Consider the following 20,756-nt stretch of genomic DNA (forward strand, 5'->3'; position numbering starts at 1 on the left):
AAAGGCAAGATGTATTCCCTCAATATGGAATGGATGCACAATTCCTGTCTTTCCCTATCCTTCCTAGATGTTAGGTAGGAGATGACAACCTTACTGTTTCTGTGGAATGTTCTCTTTGACAAATGGCCATCAGGAAGTGATTCAGAAGGTTGAAAGCGTTGCATGCCATCCCTGGCTGTACTGAATTGGGCTTCATTGAAATTGCTACACCTGATCTACACTTCACCAGTAGAAGTAACCAATAAACACAAATGTAATCAACAATGGTGCTCTAGTAAAAAAACATATATAAAGACTCTGATTATTGGCCTGAAACGTGAACTCTATCTCTTTCACCAGCATCCAGCATTTTCCAATTTCAGATTTCTAGAATCTGCTGTACTTTTCTCTGGACATAATAGGTGCTTCATTACTTGAATGATTGCACTCAAAGGAGTGGACGAAGTACAAAATGTCCACTGCCCCAATCTCTGCCCATCCAGACAACTTCATTTCCTGGCTACAGCCGACTCCCGGTCCACAGCCTCCTCCTTCCTCCACATATTCACAGCCACACCTTGCACCTATTTATATTTTTGGGTCACTCCTTAACACCTTACCTATCTATGGCCTTTTTAATCTGCATTAAACCATGACATTCCTGAGAAATGTCTGAGCTACTTGAGCATAGTGTGTAGAAGTTAGTGCAAAATTAATGAATTCTCCACCCTAAACATTTTAATAAAAGATAAACTTACATATATAAAAATCTACTCATGAAACTTTCAGAAGTTCATTGCTCGTTTAGTTTCTATGTTTTAATGTTTAAAAGAATTCCACAAGCCTCATAAATATTTCAGCAGAGATCAGCAACAAGCAGTAATAATTTTGCTTTAATCAACCACTTTGTTTCCCTTTCTAATTGTCAACAAAGAAACCATGATCACAGGAACTCTGTTCACAGGTATCCAATGGTAATAACTAAAAATTACTGGGCATCTAAATTATGGCCTTGGCAATTCGATCTTCAGATTCTTTTGGAATAATTTTGCAAAACAGAAAAAAAAATTCAAACCTTCAATTTTTGCAGCTGCATAAAAGATGCAGTACAAATGCTAAAACCTAAAATGAAACTTCACAAAAAATTTTTCATTAGAGGAACGTTATCGTGTTTTTATGATATTAGTTTTTCAATTGTTTTATTATCATCTTATTTTGGACATTATACATTTCAACTACCGAGGAAAGAAAATGCTGACACAAGTATTTTGAATGTTTCAGCTAGTTTATCCAAAGAGACAATAATGATAGATTGTATTTATGCTATTGGTTTATTGCAGGAAAAGGGGGTTTCAAGGTGTCTTGTAACTGCAAAAGGTAAAAATCAAAATTAAACTAACAAACTAGATTTTAGGAAGGATGATATACAGCTTTGATGTTAGTGTCATAAAGAGGGTCCTAAATGAGGCATGAAAGGTGGAGAGGTTTAGTGAGGAAATTGCAGGACATAAACTCCAAACAGCTAATGGCTATTTAAGAGTAAGATGAGGAATTTTAAAAATTGAAGAACACAGACTTCTCAGAGGCTTGCAATGTAACTCATTTAGAGACAGAGGTCAGGTAAGAGATCTTAAAAATGAGAATCAGAATTACCAATTTCTTGTGTTAAAGTGCTGTCTTGGTCAATGAGTCTATATGCTCAACAGATTTTTAGAATGAACTGAAATTAACAGAGCATAAAAATGGAAGTTTGACTTGTAGAGTGTTGACATTTTCATGCTTGGAAGTTGTCAGGCTCCAACCTGCACTTGGACCCAGACCTGTTCTTGTTCAAATAGACATATGGTCAAGAAAGCACATCAGTGAGTCTATTTCCTCAGAAGGCGAAGGAATTTCGACATATCCTCAATGACCTTCACCAAACTTTATACATGCACTATAGACAGCATCCTATCCAGATGCATCATGGCTTAGAGCCAATGCCTCTGCTCAAGGCTGCAAAATAAATTGTAGAGAGCTGTGGACACAGCTCAGTCTATTTCAAAAACCAGCCTTCTCTTTATGGACTTCAAAAATCCTACTGTGAAAACAACCCATGTAATCAAAGACCCCTTCCCTCCTGGTTGTTCTGTCTTCTCCCCCCTTCCATTGGACAGAAGATACAAAGGTTTACTGAGTGGGAGTGGCGGAGAGACCAGGGAATGTCTGTGATAGGATGCAGACCTAAGCTGCTAAAGTAACAATTGGTAGAAGCAAAGGGGAATAAAGACCTAAACTTTCCAGTTGTGGAAAGTGGAAGCAAAAAGCTAGTTACCTTAAATTACTGAATTTAATATTGCGTTCTGATGGCTGCAATATGCCAATATAGATGATAAGGAGCTGTTCCTTGAGCTGGTACAAGGAAAAGTATGGGAGTGATAAAAAGAGTGCAGAAGAGATTCTCCAGGATGATGTGTGAAATGGAGGACAGTAGTTATAGCAAAAGATAGGAAAAGCTAGATTTATTCTCACTAATACTTAGGAGGCTGAGGGTGGGGTGACCTTATAGGGACATAAAATATGAGGACACAGATAGTATAGATAAGAATCTTTTTCCCAGGGCAGGGAAATGTACAACTAAAGGACACAGGTTTAAGGTGAGAGAGGAGTAACTTAGAGGAGGTATCAGTAGATACTTGACATCACTGGGGATATCACTGCTAGCACCAGGTTAGTGTACGTTTGAAGATCTGAAATGAACATTTTCCATCACATTTTACTGGACTACATTGAGGAAGTGTTTTTTTCATTGCCCAGGGAGGTGGAGTCTAATAGAGGCCATTGAACTGCTAACTCATGCTGACTCAGCAGATGGCAATCAATCAATCCTGGGCTTGGCCGATTTTCTCATGCTACCTTTACAATCAGTCTTAACAACAATGGAGCTGTGCCTAATCTTGGTGAATGTCATTTGCAGCAACCAACTACAGTCGGCCCTCCTGATCCGCGAATTCTGCATGCGTGAATTCAACCGACCGCGAATCGCAAAAACCCGGAAGTGCTCTTCCAGCATTTGTTGTTCGAGCATGTACAGACTTTTTTTCTTGTCATTATTCCCTAAACAATGCAGTATAACAACTACTTTACATAGCATTTACATTGTATTAGGTATTATAAGTAATTTAGAGATGACTTAAAGTATACGGGAGGATGTGCATGGGTTATTGTGGATCGGGATTGGAAAAAAATTGTAAGTTCTCTTATTAAGTTGGAACAGGTACATCCGGTATTATTTAGCGTCAGTTAGTCAAAGGTTTGTCTTAGTATATAGTATATATTTTACCTTTCTATGCATATAAAACACTTAAGAACCTATGTTTCAGCGCTGGGCTTGGGAACTTCTTCCCAAGTTCGATCCAGTAACAGATTGCTCCCGAGTGCGCTCTCCACCGTGTTGGGTTGATGTGGAGGATCAGAAACCCAAAACCCAATAATTAAACCACTGCGTTGCTTAGTAATAATTGTAGCTTTCATTGGGGCACAGCCTTTCTCATTTGATCCTTAAAAATTGTTCCAATCGTTGACCGACGTAGCCTAACGCTTTTCCAATGACCGATGGCATTTCATCTCTTTCCGATCACTTTATCATTTCCACTTCATTTTCAATTGTTATCGTGATTATTTTTGTGAACAGAAACACTGCCGATTCAGATCTCTGCTGCTGGGTCCTAATGTCCACCGCACTGGGACAGGTTAAATAAGGTCTGGGGATCCGCTGCGTCCTAAGGTCCACTGCATCGAGACAGGTTGAATAAGGGACTTGAGCATCCGCGAATTTTGGTATTCGCGAGGGGTCCTGGAACCAATCCCTCGCAGATAAGGAGGGCCGACTGTAATGCCATCTAACACATGGTCAGCCTACTTAACCAAATATTCAAAATCTACATAGTCAATCAACTAGCCAATTTCAAACACACCCCACTTCAGGGATACGTCTGCTGTGGTATCCAGTTAGTCACTTTCTCAACATTCTCAATAAATTTCTCTTTCATGGGTCCATGGGATCTTTCAATGTCTTTGTAAATGACTGAAAAAATGCTAAATCACTCGACTTTTCTTTGGAGTTAGTGGAATAACATGACACTGTAATTTGTTTAGTTTGGATTTAATGTCTTCTTTGAACAATTACATCTTTTATAAATTTCACATCAGAAATATGTTTTCACAAACCACAATAAATACAGACACTTTCAAAGGGAAAGAAGAAATCTTATGGGTTTAATATAACCCACAGTTTATATTTTCACATATGGTGACATTCTTTCACATGAGAATTTTTGCGCACCAGAACATACATGTTCCGGACCAGCATACTTTAATATCATAATTTTGCTTGTGCTTTATTTACTGAATTAACACCAGTCACAAAGATCCCATAGTGGGAAAGTGAGTAAAGGCACCCCATCATTAAGGACCCCCACCAGGACATACCCTCTTCTCAGTACCATCATCAGAAAGGAAGCAAAGGAGCCTGAAAAGACAGACTCAACACTTATATTTAAAAAATATATTTCTTACTGTAATTCACAGTATATTTTAAGTACAGTATTGCACTATATTGCTGTTTCAAAATGACAAATTTCATGACATATGTCAGTGATAAAAAACCTGATTCTGATTCTGTAACACAGGAAAGATACTGCTTTTATCAATTCTTTGTCATTATTGCTAGTTGATCTTTGTAGGATTGTAGATGGATTGTCATAGAGGTTTTATTGCTCTGTAATTTGGCAAGAGTGGAGGAGGCGGAGAGGTGGAAGAAATAAATTCAATCAATATTCTCTTCATTGATCAATACCAATTGACTGGGGTAGTTTGCTGAGAGTGAGGTCTTAATCTGCAAGCTCTTCAGGACAAGCTCTTTGACTGCTGCATACCCCTGGGGTTAGAGGATTTAAAATATTTATGAAAAGCGCCCAGCATCATCAGCACTTGTTAGAAGGAGAGAGAAATGGCAGAGCAGTTACAAGTCCCTTACACATAACATAGTATAGCAGGTTTAGCTGTTGAAACTAGGCAAGATGCTTTTTCAATCTGTGGGGCTCCTGCTGTCTTGTGATATTGTGCATCAGGAGTGCATGGTTTTATTAAAGTGTTTGTCAGAGGAAATTTACCAAATGACCCGAATGTGGCAGTACTTATCAATTTACTTTGAATGTGGGTGGATGGATGAAAGTTGAGACCTCAGCACCGATCTCCATTGCCACTGGGAAAAAAAGAGCCATTTATGTCTATGCTACTTTTTTCCTAGCCAACCAATCTTCTCCCAACACTATATCCAATCTCCTACATGGTGAGCTATTCATTTAGCCATAACACTTGACGCTCTCTTGATACCCAGGTATAGTACATCCACTATTATCCCTTTATTTACTTTGTTATCTAGAAAAGCAATCTGTGTTGTGTGTTTAATATTTAGAAATATGGAAAACCTACAGCACAATACAGGCCCTTCAGCCCACAAATCTGTGCCCTCTCGTGCTAGCCTTTCAGCCTTGGGAAAAAGCCCCTGACTATCCACATGATTAATGATATTTCAGTAATATTTGAGTAATCTTGTAAATATGTTGTTAATTAAGCAGTCTTTGTTTAAATAATTTATTATGGGTAATATATATAAATACATGATTACATACGTCTTCACTACCACGATAGGTGCGCACCTTGCTTAAAGTAAACTCAAAGTTAGATCCACATTTAGGACTCCCATGTCTTCCTTAAAATTAGTTTAATGTTTTGAAATTACAAAATATAACATTGGTGACAAGGTGTTTTTAAAATGAATCTGAGACAACAATCGATCTGTTAAAGTGCAGTGAGAGTTGAACTAAAAAAAGTGACTAAAAGTGTAGCCCAACACATGCAGAGAGGCTCAGTACAGCACAGGTTCTTTGGAAGGGAAGAGACAATTGAGTTTTTAAAATAAAGAAAATAAGCAGAAAACCGTGCTCAGTTCTGGTCACCTCACTACAGGAAGGATGTGGAAGCCATAGAAAGGGTGCAGAGGAGATTTACAAGGATGTCGCCTGGATTGGGGAGCATGCCTTATGAGAATAGGTTGAGTGAACTTAGCCTTTTCTCTTTGGAGTGATGAAGGATGAGAGGCGACCTGATAGAGGTGTATAAGATGATGAGAGGCATTGATCGTGTGGATAGTCAGAGGCTTTTTCCCAAGGGTGAAATGGCTAGCACAAGAGGGCACAGTTATAAGGTGCTTGGAAGTAGGTAAAGAGGAGATGTCAGGGGTAAGTATTTTATGCAGAGAGTGGTGAGTGTGTGGAATTGGCTGCCGGTGACAGTGGTGGAGGCGGATACGATAGTCTTTTAAGAGACTCCTGGATAGGTACATGAAGCTTAGAAAAATAGAGGGCTATGGGTAACCCTAGGTAATTTCTAAGGTAAGGACTTGTTCGGCACAACTTTGTGGGCCAAAGAGTCTGTGTTGTGCTGTAGGATTTCTATGTTTCTAAAATGGAAGAATTTACAGGTTCATAAAGAGAAAGGAAGGATTTGTGAGTTTATAAAGAGCAAGTGCAGGGTGATAATAATCAGAAATGGCTGGTTACATTGGAAAGATTGATGAATTTCATTACGCAATGGACAATTGGCTCATGTATATTGAGCTATTGGAACAGTATTTCAAAGCAAATGAAATAACCTATGTGAAATGAAAGGGTTAAAGGCATACAGTTTACTTTGAAGTTTGACTGCTCCAACCAAATCATCATAAATTAGTTTTGCTGATATTGTCAAAGTAACGCAGGAATATTTCGAACCAAAACCATTGTTGACTGCAGAATACTTTAGGTTTTCTAAGTGGAATCAAAAAGAAGGGGAGTCCATTTCAGCATACTGACTGCCTGAGCATTGTCAGTTCAGTAATGGGCTTAATGATGCACTGAGAGATTGTTTAGTTTGTGGAATCTTAAAATAAAGCATTCAAAAACATCTCCTAACTGAAGCACAACTTACATTCAAAAGAGTAGTTGAAATCACTGTTTCAATGGAAACCACAGACAGATGCAACTGAATTGCAGTCTGGAATGAAAGTGGGCATGAACAAAATTGTAGCATCTAAACAGAAACCAGCCTGGTTAAACAAATTATGTCACCATTGTGGCAGAGGCTCATATACAACAAACAAATGCAGATTTAAAAGTGAAACTTGCAGAAAATGCAACCAACTGGGACACCTACAAAGAGTATGTTGGGCAGACAAAACTAAATGGACTGCTCAGGGAAGAGAAAAAGATAAAAAATGAAATTCCATTTTCAAAAAGAGCACTCATTTGCATGCTGCTAATGAGAACTCTGATGATGAGATTGACACAGGGCTATGTAGCCTTAAGATTTACACTGTGAAAGTTAGCAAAAGGCAAGCAATATGGCATGTGCAAGCAGATAGAAAGACCAAAGTTCAGCTGGCTGAATGAAAGGCCAAAAGGATTTGTCAGATGATGTTGTGAATGAGGAAACCATAAAGAAAGGTCAGATTGTAAAGGGAGCAATAGAAGGATTAATAAGAGAATACTCTAGTGAGTTAAATGCACTTTCCCAAGATCAAGATGCACAAGCATGAAGAAAAAGGAAGGAGAAGAAAGGTGTTCAGAGCTGTCAGTACTTCTTCTTGTAGTCTCTGAGTCAACTCCTACAACCCATTCCTGAGATTGTTTTCACAGCCACAAGTTTCACCTGCCTAGCAGTGTGACCTCCCTTGTCAGGAAGGAAGTTATCCCACAAAAGTAGGAAAGCCTCCTCAGTGATTAAATCTTTCACCCTGAATGGACAATTTTAAATTTACAATGCTGTGAATGTCTGTCTATAGTAATTGTATTATATAGTATACTCTGTATATAGTTGAGATGCATTCTATTGAGTTGGAGTTTATAGCTTAGCAGGGAGAAGAGTTGTGTATTTAATATTTCATTAGTATTTGAGTAATCTTGTAAATATGCCATTGATTAAGTTTTCTTTGTTCATTTAAATAATTCATTACAGGTTTTATGTATAAATACGTCAATTGTATAAGTCATCTCATTACCTTGTGGTATGTGTCTGTTTCACTTAAAGTAAGTCTGAAGTTAGACCTGCATTTCTGATTCCCACATCTTCCTTTGAATAAGCCTAATGTTTTGAAGTTCCACAACATAACAACCTGCTCTTGCCAGCCCCATTTGTTTGGTTCTGAACAAGCTCTGCTTACTCTTCATTTGTTGGGAATAGTGGAGAGGACTTTAGCTTATGCTACTTCTGCAAAGAACTCCAATAAATTGATTAAATATGATCTCCCATTCACATTTGCTTTGCCCAACTGCCATGAATTTTTTGAAGTGATTTGTGAAAACACTTTTTAAGTCAAATCTTTTTGATAACATAGTGCATACTAAGCTAATTAGCCTCTGGTTTTCTGCTCTCTGCTTCCCTATCTTTTTGACTAGTTTTTTTTTTCCAAACTACTGGAACCTTCTCTGAATCTAGGGAAATCTGGAAAATTAAAATTAATGCTTGCTCATCTCATTAGTCACTACCTCTGAGACCCTAGAAGGAACAGCTACAGCTCAAATACTTGGCTCAGCAGCAGTGCCTTGGTGATTCCAGCCAGCAACCATAGAGCCAATCATGAGTATAAGTCAACTCTTCGCATCTTAGACCATGTTTGGAGGGAAACAATGACTGTATGATTTACTCTTAAGTTGTGGAGATGCTTCTGCAGATAAACAGTCCATCTAATATCTGGAATGATATTTGCACTGCTCAGAGAAATCCCAAATGATCAACTATTTAAAGAGAGTTAACCATATATGTCAATATTTAACAAGGCAGCATTTGAACAAAAGAAAAGCATTTCCCCTGAATTCTCAGCTTTATCCATGGAAGCGTGTTAAATAAAGAGCCTCAGAAATGGTGTTATTGCTGACTCTGAGGTCAGCAATAAAGAAGCAGATGGCTATGCAGGAGCAGTTATTCAGCTGAACTGATGGTGTTGAACTTGAGATTATATCAGAGCTGGTATGTTTTACGTTTGCCCTCCTGCAATGTAAACATAGATTGGACCTTGATTTAATGTCTCATTTGAAAGGCAATTATCATGAATGTGAATATTGTGTGATTTAGCTTTAGCTTGTAAGCGCACATTTTCTCAGAAGATTGTGTAAATAGGGCTTTGGAAGATTTGTTGAACACATTCTATAAGCACTGAAAATTTAATGAGCTGAACGGCCTATTCCAGTTTTTTAAATTCTTAATCAAAACTGCTCACATACTGGCATCGAGCTGGAGAAGTAGTATCGTGTGCATTAATGTAACACCCATCTGTGTAAATACTTCTGTGATTCAATGAAGAAATATGTTGTTAACTATCTTTCTGCTTGTTTCAATTTCTATTTTTTGCCTATTGATTAATGCTTTAAGACTGGATGTTCCCATGGTAAATGCATGATCCAATTTAATAACTTAAGTAGGAAATCAGGAGAGCTCTGTACCGCATGTAAACCAGTTTGCCCTCCACAGACTCTGTCTACATTTCAGTAAAGCTACAGCATATCAAAACCCCACCCAGTCTGGACATTCTCTCTTCTTCCCTCTCCTATCTGACAGAAGGTATCAAAGCCTGCAAGCATGCACTAACAGGCCCAAGAACAACTTTTATTCCACTGGTACATGACTATTGAATAGTTTCCTAGTATGATGAAGTGGCAATAAAATCAACTGGCAAATTATAGGCTGGTGAATCTTACATCAGTGGTGGAGAAATTATTAGGGATAGGATCTATTCTACTTACATCTGGAAAATCATAGACTTATTAGTGATAGTCAACATGGCTTTGTGCAGTGGAGGTTGTGTTTAAGAAACTTGATTGAGATTTTTGAGAAGGTGATGTAGGCGATGCAGTGGATGTTGACTTTAGTAAACCTTTCAGTTAGGGATCTCATGGCAGATGGAAACTTGATACATTAGATTCAAAATTGAACCAGCTGTATAAGACAGAGGCTAGTGATGAAGGGGTGTTATTCTGACTGGAGGACTGTGACCAGTCTTTTATGTAGATAGGAATCATGGAGTGCAAGTACAGATTTCCCAGAAAGTGGTGACACAAGTAGACAGGGTGGTAAAAAGGATGTACAACAGACTTGCTTTTGTTGGTTGGAATGTTGCACATAAGATTTACAAGTCATATTGCAGCTGTGTGAAACTTTTGTTAGCTCACATTTGGTGTACTGTGTGCCATTCTGGTGCCTGTATTAAAGTCAAGGCTCCTTATGGTTGTTATAGCTTGGGTGGTAGTGGGGATAAGTTCCCACTACCTATTAAATTTTCCCAATGGTATGTGTCTCAAATAGCCTCTGACAACCAAGCCTAGCTCCTGGCCTTCACCTGTGGCTTAGCTACTAAACCCCGTGGAATCTTTTCGACTGACTGCATGAGGGACGATGGTGGGTTATTAAAACCAGTCGCTTTGGGGAGATGAGGCTTGTCAGTGATGATTAGCTGCTCATCTAGGAGAATTAAAACTCTGATCTCAAACCTCCGCTGCCTTGGGGCTATACCCACTCATAGGGAAGGCTTCAGGAGTAAACCCCAAGGAAAAGTCTGGAGCAGGAGTCCCTAAGGCAGTCCTACATTGAGTTCAACGTTGACATGCAACTTCTGTAACACTGCTGATGCCAATCTGCATCTGCCAATCTTTTAGATTCACCAGCAGTGTGGAGAGGGGGAACTTGCTACAAAGGTATCTGCTTGATTTCCATAGCCCTGGGTTATGTACTGGCTAGTGTATCATGTAGACAGCTAGGCTGCAACAGCCATAGCCGACCACAACCAAAGGAGGGCCTCATTAAAGTCGAAGTGAATTTATTATTGAAGTACATATACATCACATATGGTGATGAGGAGGTGTACAGGACCAAGGTAGATCAGAGTGGTATTCTAGCAACAACCTGGTACTCAATGTCAATAAGACCAAGGGATTGATTGCGGACCTAATGAAAGGGAAGTTGAGGGAACACACACCAGACCTCATCGAGGGATCATCGAGGGCCTAGTCCTGGGCCCAACGTATTGATGCAATTACAAAGTGGCTATATATCTTTAGGAATTTGAGGAGAATTGGTACGTCACCAATAACTCTTGCAAATTTCTACAAATGTACCGTAGAAAGCATTCCAACTGATTGCATTATCATCCGGTACAGAGGGATCACTGCATAGGATCAGAAAAAGCTGTAGAAAGTTGTAAACTCAGCTAGATCCATCATGGGCACTCCAACACCTTCAAAAAGCAGTGCCTCAAAAAGGTGGCATCCATCATTAAGGACCCCCAACACCAAGGGTATGCGCTGTTCCCAAGAAGGAGGTACGGAAGACTGGAGACACACATTCAAAGGCAACTGCTTGATTTCCATATTGCATATTTCAACATTTCAGCTTCTTCCCTTCTACCATCAGATTTCTGAATGGCTAATGAACCCATGAATACTACTTCACTATCTTTTCCCCTCTCTTTTTACAGCACTTATTTAATTTTTTTAATACATACTTCTTATTGTAATTTATAGTTTTTATTATTACGTATTTCAATGTACTGCTGCCTTAAAACAACAGATTTCATGATATATGCTAGTGATATTAAATCTGATTTGAAAACTTGAAATTCATTTTCTTTGCAGGCATTTTACAGGAAAATAAAGAAATACAATAAAATTTAGACAATAAGACCATAAGATATAGGAACATAATTAGGCCATTTGGCCCATCCAGTCTGCTTCACCATTTCATCATGGCTGATCCGTTTTTCCTCTCAGCTCCAATCTTCTGCCTTTTTGTCATAACTCTTTGTGCCCTGACTAATCGAAAGTCTATCAACCTCTGCCTTGAATATACCCAACGACTTGACCTCATCAACCACCTGTGGCAACAAATTCCACAGATTCATCGCTCTGTGGCTAAAGAAAATCCTCTTCACCTTTGTTCTAAATGGTTGCCCCTCTATTCTGAGGCTGTGTCTTCTGGTCTTAGACTCCCCCATCTTAGAAAACATCTTCTCCACATCCACTCTACTGAGGCTTATCAACATTCAATAGGTTTTAGTGAAGTTCCCCCTTATTCTTCTGAATTCCAGTGAGTAGAGACCCAGAGCTATCAAATGCTCCTCATATGACAGGCCTTTTAACCTCAGAATTATTTTGTGAATCTCCTTTGAACCCTCTCCAATGCCAACACATAAGGAGCCCAAAATTGCTTACAATGGCCAAAACGGCAGGTGTGTTTATTGACATTTTTAATCTTCCCCTCTACCAGTGTAAAGTGCCCACCTGCTTCAAATTGGCCACCATTGTCCTGTACCAAAAAAGACCAAGGTAACATGCCTAAACAACTGGCATCCTGTTGCACTCACCTCAATAATAAGCAAATGTTTTGAGAGACTGGTCAAGGACTGCATCTACAGCTTGCTACCACCCAAACTGGACCCCCTACAATTTGCTTACTGACACAACCAATCGACAGACGACGCAATAACCACTGCGCTACACAGCGTCCTTGCACATCTGGAGAAGAAGGATGCCTACGTGAGAATGTTGTTCTTGAACTACAGTTTAGTACTCAACACCATAATTCCATCCAGGCTTGACAGGAAGCTCAGAGACCTCGGCCTTCACCCTACCTTGTGCAGCTGGATTCTGGACTTCCTGTCAGATCACCAGCAGGTGGCTAGAGCGGGCTCCCTCACCTCCACTCTTCTGACTCTCAATACAGGAGCCCGTTAGGGCTGTGTACTGTCCCCTCCTTTACTCCCTGTATACCCATGACTGTGTCGCCACCCACAACTGTAATCTGCTAATTAAGTTTGCATATGACACTACATTGATTGGCCTAATCTCAAACAATAACGAGGTGGCCTACAGGGATGAAATCATCTCTCTGACACAGTGGTGTAAAGAAAACAGCCTCTCCCTCAATGTCATAAAAAGCAAAGGCGTTGGTTGTGGATTACAGGAGGAAAGGAGATGGGTTTACCCCTATTGACATCAATGGATCTGGGGTTGAGAGGGTAAACATCTTTAAGCTCCTTGGCATCCACATCATTGAGGACCTCACATGGTCTGTACACACCAGCTGTGTGATGAAAAAGGCACAATAGCGCCTCTTGAGGATGTTTGGTATGGGCCCCCAAATCCTAAGAACTTTTTACAAGGGCACTAATGAGAGTGTCCTGGCTGCATCAATACCTCGTATGGGAACTGTACTTCCCTCAGGACTCTGCAGAGAGTGCTGCAGACAGCCCAGCGTATCTGTAGTTGTGAACTTCCCATGATTCAGGACATTTACAAAGACAGATGTGGAAAAAGGGCCCAAAGGATCACTGGGGACCGAAGTCATCCCAACCACAATCTATTCCAGCTACTACCATCTGGGAAACAGTACCGCAACATAAAAGCCAGGACCAACAGGCCTCAGGACAGTTTCTACCACCAGGCCATCAGACTGATTAACTCATGCTGATTTGAGTGTATTTCTATGTTCTGTACAGTGTCCTGTGTATGTTACTCAAAATGGGTTTTTTGGTTTGTTAAGAGTAGGAATGCTTCTTTGATAAGTGTTTCTCTCGCAGTTGTTTTGCTTTATACTTGTTGATATGGTAATTGTATTCATTTGTTGACCAATGGGGAATGTTATTTTGTCTTGTGAGGCTGGGAACTTGGGGGAGGGGTTTTTTGCGGGCTTTTGGTAGAGAGCGGGAGGAAGACGCCGAGGAAGGTGGACGTGCGCTACACTGCTCGGAAGACCACTGGGCGTGGTCCTAGGTGCGAAGACGTGGAGGTTGGAGGCAAGCGACGAGGGGTCGAATGGTTCGATGTTTGAGCTCCAACGATGTGCACTAAACTGACTGAACTTTGATAAGTTGGCGCCTTTTTGTTTTTTTCCCTTGCATATATATTGTATTGCCTAATACTCTTTTCATTTTAGTAAACTCTTTAAAGTGTATTTCATAACGGTATTTGTTGTGGGTTTGATACTGTGGGTGGGCGCGAGGCATAAACTCGATTGTCACAGCACCTGCGTGTACGGAAGGTGGGATTGGTGTGTGGCTGGATCTCCTTTTCCCCTAGACATATACCAGCCTGTTGGGTAAGTGTTACAGTTACATTGACTGTTCTATTTATTATAAATGACTATGATCGCAAATTGTGCATTTAGGCGGAGACGTAAAGATATTTACTCATGTATGTGAAGGAAGTAAGAAATAAAGTCAATTCAATTCAACAATACTCCAAATGAGGCCTCACCAGTGCTTTATAAATCCTCAACATTTCATCCTTGCTTTTATATTTTAGTCCTCTCGAAATGAATGTTAACATTGTATTTGCCCTCCTCACCACTGACTCCTGCAAATTAAGGAATCCTGCACAAGGACACTCAAGTCCCTTTGCGGCCCAGTTTTTTGAATTTTCTCTCCACTTAGAAAATAGTCCACACTTTTATTTCTTCTACAAAAGAGCATGACCATATACTTCCATCTGCCATTTCTTTGCCCATTCTCCTAATCTGTCTAAGTCCTTCTGTAGCCTCTTTGTTTTCTCAAAACTACCTGCTCCTCTACTTGTCTCTGTATTGTTCGCAAACTTTGCCTCAAAGCACCTATGGAAAAGAGTAAACAGTTGATGTTTCAGGCTGAGACCCTTCATCAGGACTAGAAAGAAAGTGGAGAAATCAGATTAAGAAGGTGGGGGGGGGGGTGGAAGGAGGAAGAGTACCAGGTTGTAGGTGGTGAGATCAGGAGAGGGTGAAGTAAAGAGCTGAGAAGTTAATTTGTGAAAGAGATAAAGGGCTGGAGAAGGAGGGAATCTGATAGAAGAAGATAGAAGAGCACAGAAGGAAGGGGAGAAGGAGGAGGACCAGAAGGAGGTGATGGGCAGGTAAGGAGATAAGGTCAAAGAGGAAACTAGGAAGAGCGAATGATGAATTTGAGGGTGGGGGGGGGGGATCACTGGAAATTACAGAAATTGATGTTCGTGGCATCAGGTAGGCTACCTAGATGGAATATAAGCTCTGGCCACATTGTGGCGGTAGAGGAGGCCATGGACTGACATGTTGGAATGGGAGTGGGAAATACAATTGAAATGGGTAGCTACTGGGAGATTCTGCATTTTCTGCCCGACGGAGCGTAGATGCTCAGTGAAGCGGTCTCCCAATCTATGTCGGGTCTCACCTATATACAGGAGGCCACACTGGAAGCATTGCCCCTCTCCTTCACCATTTCCATTCCTGTTTCCCTCTCTCACCTGCCCATCACCTTACTCTGCTACTCCTCCTCCCTCCCTTCCTTCCATGGTCTTCTACCCTCTCCTATCAGATTCCCCTTCTTCAGCCCTTTATCTCTTTCACCAATCAACTTCTCAGGTCTAAACTTCTCTTCCCCTCTCTCAGTTTCACCTATCACCTACCTCCTTGTACTTCTTCCTCCCTCCTCCACCTTCTTACTCTGACTTCCCTTTCTTTCCAGTTTTGATGAAGAGTCTTGGCATGCAACGGTGATTGCTTGTACTTTTCCATAGATGCTGCCTGGCCTGCTGAGTTCGTCCAGCATCTTGTGTGTTGCTTTGGTTTTCCAGCATCTGCAGATTTTCTCATCATTTGGAATTCCATCATCTACAAATCATCAATATAAAACATAAAAAGAAGCAGTCCTAACACAGACCCCTGTGGAACACCACTAGTCACGGGTAGCCAACCAGAAAAGGCTCCCTTTATTCACAATCTTTGTCTCCTGCCAATCAGCCAATATTCTATCCATGCTAGTATCCTTCCTGTAATACCATTTTCTCCTAACTTGTTAAACAGCCTCATGTGTGGCACCTTGTCAAAGGCCTTTTGAAAATCCAAGTACACAACATCCACTGATTCTCCTTTGACTATACTGTTGGTTATTTCTTCAAAGAATTGCAACAGATTTGTCATTCAAAATTTTCCTTTAAGGAAACCATGCTGATGATGGCCCATTTTATCATGTGCCTCCAAGTACCCTGAAACCACACCCTTCCCAACCACTGAGGTACAAACTAACTAGCCTATAATTTCCCTTCTTGAAGAGTGGAGATGGGATTAGCTAAATGGCATAGTTGGCACACACCTTGTGGGCTGAAGAGCCTAATCCTGTGATGTAATGTTCTGTGTCCTAATTAAAACTTCAGCCACTCAGATAATCCAAGATAAATCAAAATTTTGCCACAACAAACACTGTGTCTTAGTAGAAACAGTTAAATATTATTGCATAGGAAGAATGCAGCATTCTACAAGGGGATTTTTTGTTGCATCTTGACAGTCTATTAAGAGGAAAGTGCATAAATAATTTCTAGCCGAATTCCATAATATTCAATCACTTTTATTAGTCACAAAGATAAAATGTTAATGCAAGGCCTCACCCACCACTCAGGCAGACATAGAGGCTCAAAAGAAGAGCAGAGGAAGTCTGCTTAACACATGGCTAACAGCATTAAAGTACATTATCTGGTCACTGTCTCATTGCTACTGGTGACAGCCTGCGCTGGCTGTGTCTGCCTTACAATAGTGACTTCAACACTAAAGTACTTTACTGGCTGTGAAGTGCTTTCGGGATGTCCTGAGGTTACGAAAAGAACAAGTAGGAGATATTTCAGTAATAGCAACATGCACTTATAGGTGTCTTTCAATGTAGCAAAAAGTCCCAAGGGGTTTCACAGATGCATCATCAAACAAATTTTAACACAGGGCACACAGAGATATATTGAGACAGATGAACAAATGTTAGTTAAGGCGGTAGATTTCAAAGAGGAAAGAAAGATAGAGGGATGTGGGATCTCAAGGTTACTGACCAAAATAGGGAAATGTGAGGCTGAACCACATGACCAGTTTTTCAATCAGACTGCCCAAGTACAAAGAATGAGGAAACCGCCTCATTTTTAACTGTGAGTATCACTGCCAATGTTTAGTCAAAGTAAATTTATTATCAAAGTACGTATACGTAACCATTTATTACCTTGACATCCATCTTCTTTATAGGCATTTACAGAAGAATAAAGAACTACAACAAAATTTATGAAAAAATACAAACATAAACAAAGACTGACAAAGAACTGATGCGTAAAGGCAGACAAATTGGGTAAATAAAAAATAAATAGTACCAAGAACAAGAGTTGTAGAGTCCTTGAAAGTGAATCTGTAGACGGACGACTTTTGGCAGGGCTTGAATGTCATCAACTCGAACAAAGTAAAATCAAGCAACATCAATGACAGGTGAATAGAATAACCGAAAGAGATGGGGGAGATCTTAAATAGATTTTTTTGCATCTGTATTTACTCGGATGATGAACACAAGAGTCCACAGAAGTCTATAGAAGCATCAGTGAAGTTATGGACCCTATATAGGTTACAGAAGAGGAAGTGTTGACTATCTTGAGGTAAATTAGGATGAATAAATCCCCAGGACATGACAAGGTGTTCCCTCGGATACTATGGGAGACTAGTGTAGAAATTGCAAGGGCCCTAGCAGAGATGTTTGAAATATCCTTAGCCATGGCTGAGGTGCCAGAGGATTGGAGGAGAGCTAATGTTGTTCTGTTGTTTAAAAAAGGCTCTAAAAATAAGCCAGGGAATTATAGGCTGGTGAGCCTGACATCAGTAGTGGGAAGGTTATTGGAAGATATTCTAAGGGACTAGATATATAAGTATTTGGACAGACAGGACTGATTAGCGATAGTCAATATGGCTTTGGATGTGGTAGGTTGTGTCTAACCAATCTAATAGAGTTTTTAGAGGAAGTTACAAGGAAAGTTGATGAAGGCAAGGCAGTGGATGTTGTCTACTTAGCAAGGCCCTACATCAGAGGTTCAGTTGCATGGCATTCAAGAAGAGGCAGTAAATTGAATTAGACATTGGCTTTGTGGGAGTAGCCACAGGGTGACAGTACATGTTTGCATCTTTGACTGGAGGCCTGTGATTACAAGAGTGCTGCAGGGATTGGTGCTGGGTTTGTTATATCAACAACCTAGATGACAACTAGATCAGCAAATTTGCGAATTATACCAAGATAAGGGGTGTAGAGGACAGCAAGGAAGACTATCAAAAGTTGCAGTGGGATCTGGATCAGTTGGAAAAATGACAGATGAAATTTCTTGCACACAAATGTGATGTGCTGCACTTTGGGAGGGTAAACTAGGTAGTACTTGCACGGTGAATGGTTGGGCACTGAAGAGTGCGTTAGAACAGAGGGATCTGGAAATACACATCCACATTTGTTGAAAGTGGTGTCACGGGTTGATATGGTTGTAAAGAAAGCTTTTGGCACATTGGCCTTCATAAATCCAACTACTGAGTACAGGAGTTGGGACGTTATGTTGAATTTGTATAAGACGCTGGTGAGGCCTAATTTGGAATATTGGGTGCAGTTTTGGTTACCTACTTACAGGAAAGATGTCAATGAGATTGAAAGAGTGTAGAGAAAAAATTACAAGGATGTTCCCGGATTTGAGGACCTAAGTTATAGGAATAGGTTGAATAGATTAGGAATGAGGGGAGATTATCAAGCATCATCCATAAATTTGTTATATTGCTACTTTTAATATGGCTGTCATGCATCTGAGTTGCGCTTTTGTACTGCTGGACATTGCTTGTACTGGCTGGTTACTTGATTTTATTTATTGTCTATTTATTTTATTTGTTGTTTTATTGCACTGAGTACGAGAGTTGCAAACTCATTTTCGCTGTATTGGTGCATGACAAATTGTACTATGCAATGACAATAAAGATATTTCAAATTTCAAATTGAGATTTGACAGAGACATACAAAATTATTAGGGGTATAGACAGAGTAAATACAAGCAGGCTTTTTCCACTGAGGTTGGGTGGTACTACTACTAGCCGTGAAGGGTTAAGGGTGAAAGATGAAAAGTTTAAAGGGAATATGAGGGGAAACTTCTTCACATTGAGGGTCATGAGAGTGTGGGATTGAGCTGCCAGCACTAGTGGTGCATCTGAGCCTGATTTCAACTTTTGAGAATAATTTGAATAGGTACATGGATGGAGTGTGCATGGAGGGCTATTATCTAGGTGCAGGACAATAGGACTAGGCAGAATAATTGTTTTGCATGAACTAGATGGGCCAAAGGGCCTGTTTTTAGCTGTCATATTCTACGACTCTATAGTCAACTTGAGATGTAACAAATGAGTAGGAGATGACTGAAGAGAGAAACATATGACATTCAATGTTCTTTTATTCGATGTATTTTCCATTAATTTTTGCAGACAGAATGATGAGTTGGGGTCCTTGTTTTACCAAATCATAGAAAAAACAGATCCAACATAAAATACAAACATGAGAAAATCTCTAGATTCTGGAGGTCCAAGCAACACACTCAAAATGCTGGAGGAACTCAGTAGGCCAGACAGAATCTATGGAAGAGAGTATAGTTGACATTTGGGTAGCCTCCAACCTGATAGCATGAACATTGATTTCCTTTTTCCTCTCTCACCTTATCTCCTTGCCTGCCCATTGCCTCTCTCTGGTGCTCTCCCCCTCTTTTCTTTCGTCCATGGCCTTTTGACATATTCTATTAGATTGGCCCTTCTCCAGCCTTGTATGTCTTTCACCAATCAACTTCCCAGTTCTTGACTTTACCTCTCACACTCCCAGTTGCACCTATCACCTTGTGTTTCTCCCTCTCCTCTCCATCTTTTAACTTCACTCAGCTTTCTTTCTCCAGTCCTGCCGAAGTGTTTCGGCCTAAAAACGTCAACTGTATTCTTTTCTATCGATGTTGCCTGGCCTGGTGAACTCCTCCAGCATTTTGTGTGTGTTGCTCCAACATAAAATATTTCACAATTATATTCTTTCAGCATTTTTCTTCCCTCAGAGGAATCTACAACTAGTTGAATAAATTTCTAAATCCATCACATGAAAAAATACATTGCTTCTCCACTTATTCTAAGAAACACAGGTAATGCCTTCCTACAGTCTGCCCTCCCTCTTTCCTTTCATTCTCAATCACCAACTCTAATGTAGAACCCTAGCAACATGGAGATGACGTTAAAAGATGGGTGTAAAATAACAGGTGAGGGTGCAAGTGGGAACAAAAAACCAGCCTATTTCCTGGTATCACACACAAAATGCTGGAGGAACTCAGCAGACCAGGCATGACACTACTCCCCAAAAAAAGTGCACGCTAACATCAAATTACTTTGGTGTAAAAAGGGAAAAATTATGTTTTATCAACCCGACTTCAAAAAGAAATAAGGCTCTTGCCAAGCGCATATTAATTTGTTTTGCAAGCACTTAGTTGAATGGAAGTGCCTTCACAAACTATAGTCTAGCTATTTAAGTGCCAAGGGTGCTGAAACATCTAAATCTTTTCTTGAAGCAGCTCTGTTGAGTGGCACTTACTGGAGCAAATAGATGTGAGTGTGCTCTAATCTGGGAAGTCAGTCCATAGTCGAAAAGAATTGGATAAAATTAATTTGCTAAGATCTAAAAAATTATTTAACTCCAGGCATATAGAATGATAAAGACTATTATTACCATATAGGGAATGGGCATGTGGTAGTGTAGCAGTCAGTGCAATTACTTTACAGTGTCTGTGATCACTGATCAGGGTTTGATTCATGCTGCTGTCTGTAAGTACAGTTTGTATATTCTTCCTGTAGCTGTGTGGGTTTCCTCCGGGTACTCCAGTTTCCTCCCACATTCCAATGATGTATGGATTAGTGTT

The 20,756-nt window shown here is 40.1% G+C and overlaps 1 protein-coding gene across 4 annotated transcripts in view; it reads right to left on the minus strand.

The window, feature by feature from the left end:
- The window catches only part of cep112 (centrosomal protein 112), a 526,403-nt gene that overhangs the window by 55,323 nt on the left and 450,324 nt on the right, over window positions 1-20,756 (minus strand). The gene's annotated exons all lie outside the window — the stretch shown is intronic.

This window comes from Hypanus sabinus, chromosome 23 (genome assembly GCF_030144855.1).
Source record: "Hypanus sabinus isolate sHypSab1 chromosome 23, sHypSab1.hap1, whole genome shotgun sequence".
In the NCBI taxonomy this organism is placed as follows: Eukaryota; Metazoa; Chordata; class Chondrichthyes; order Myliobatiformes; family Dasyatidae; genus Hypanus; species Hypanus sabinus.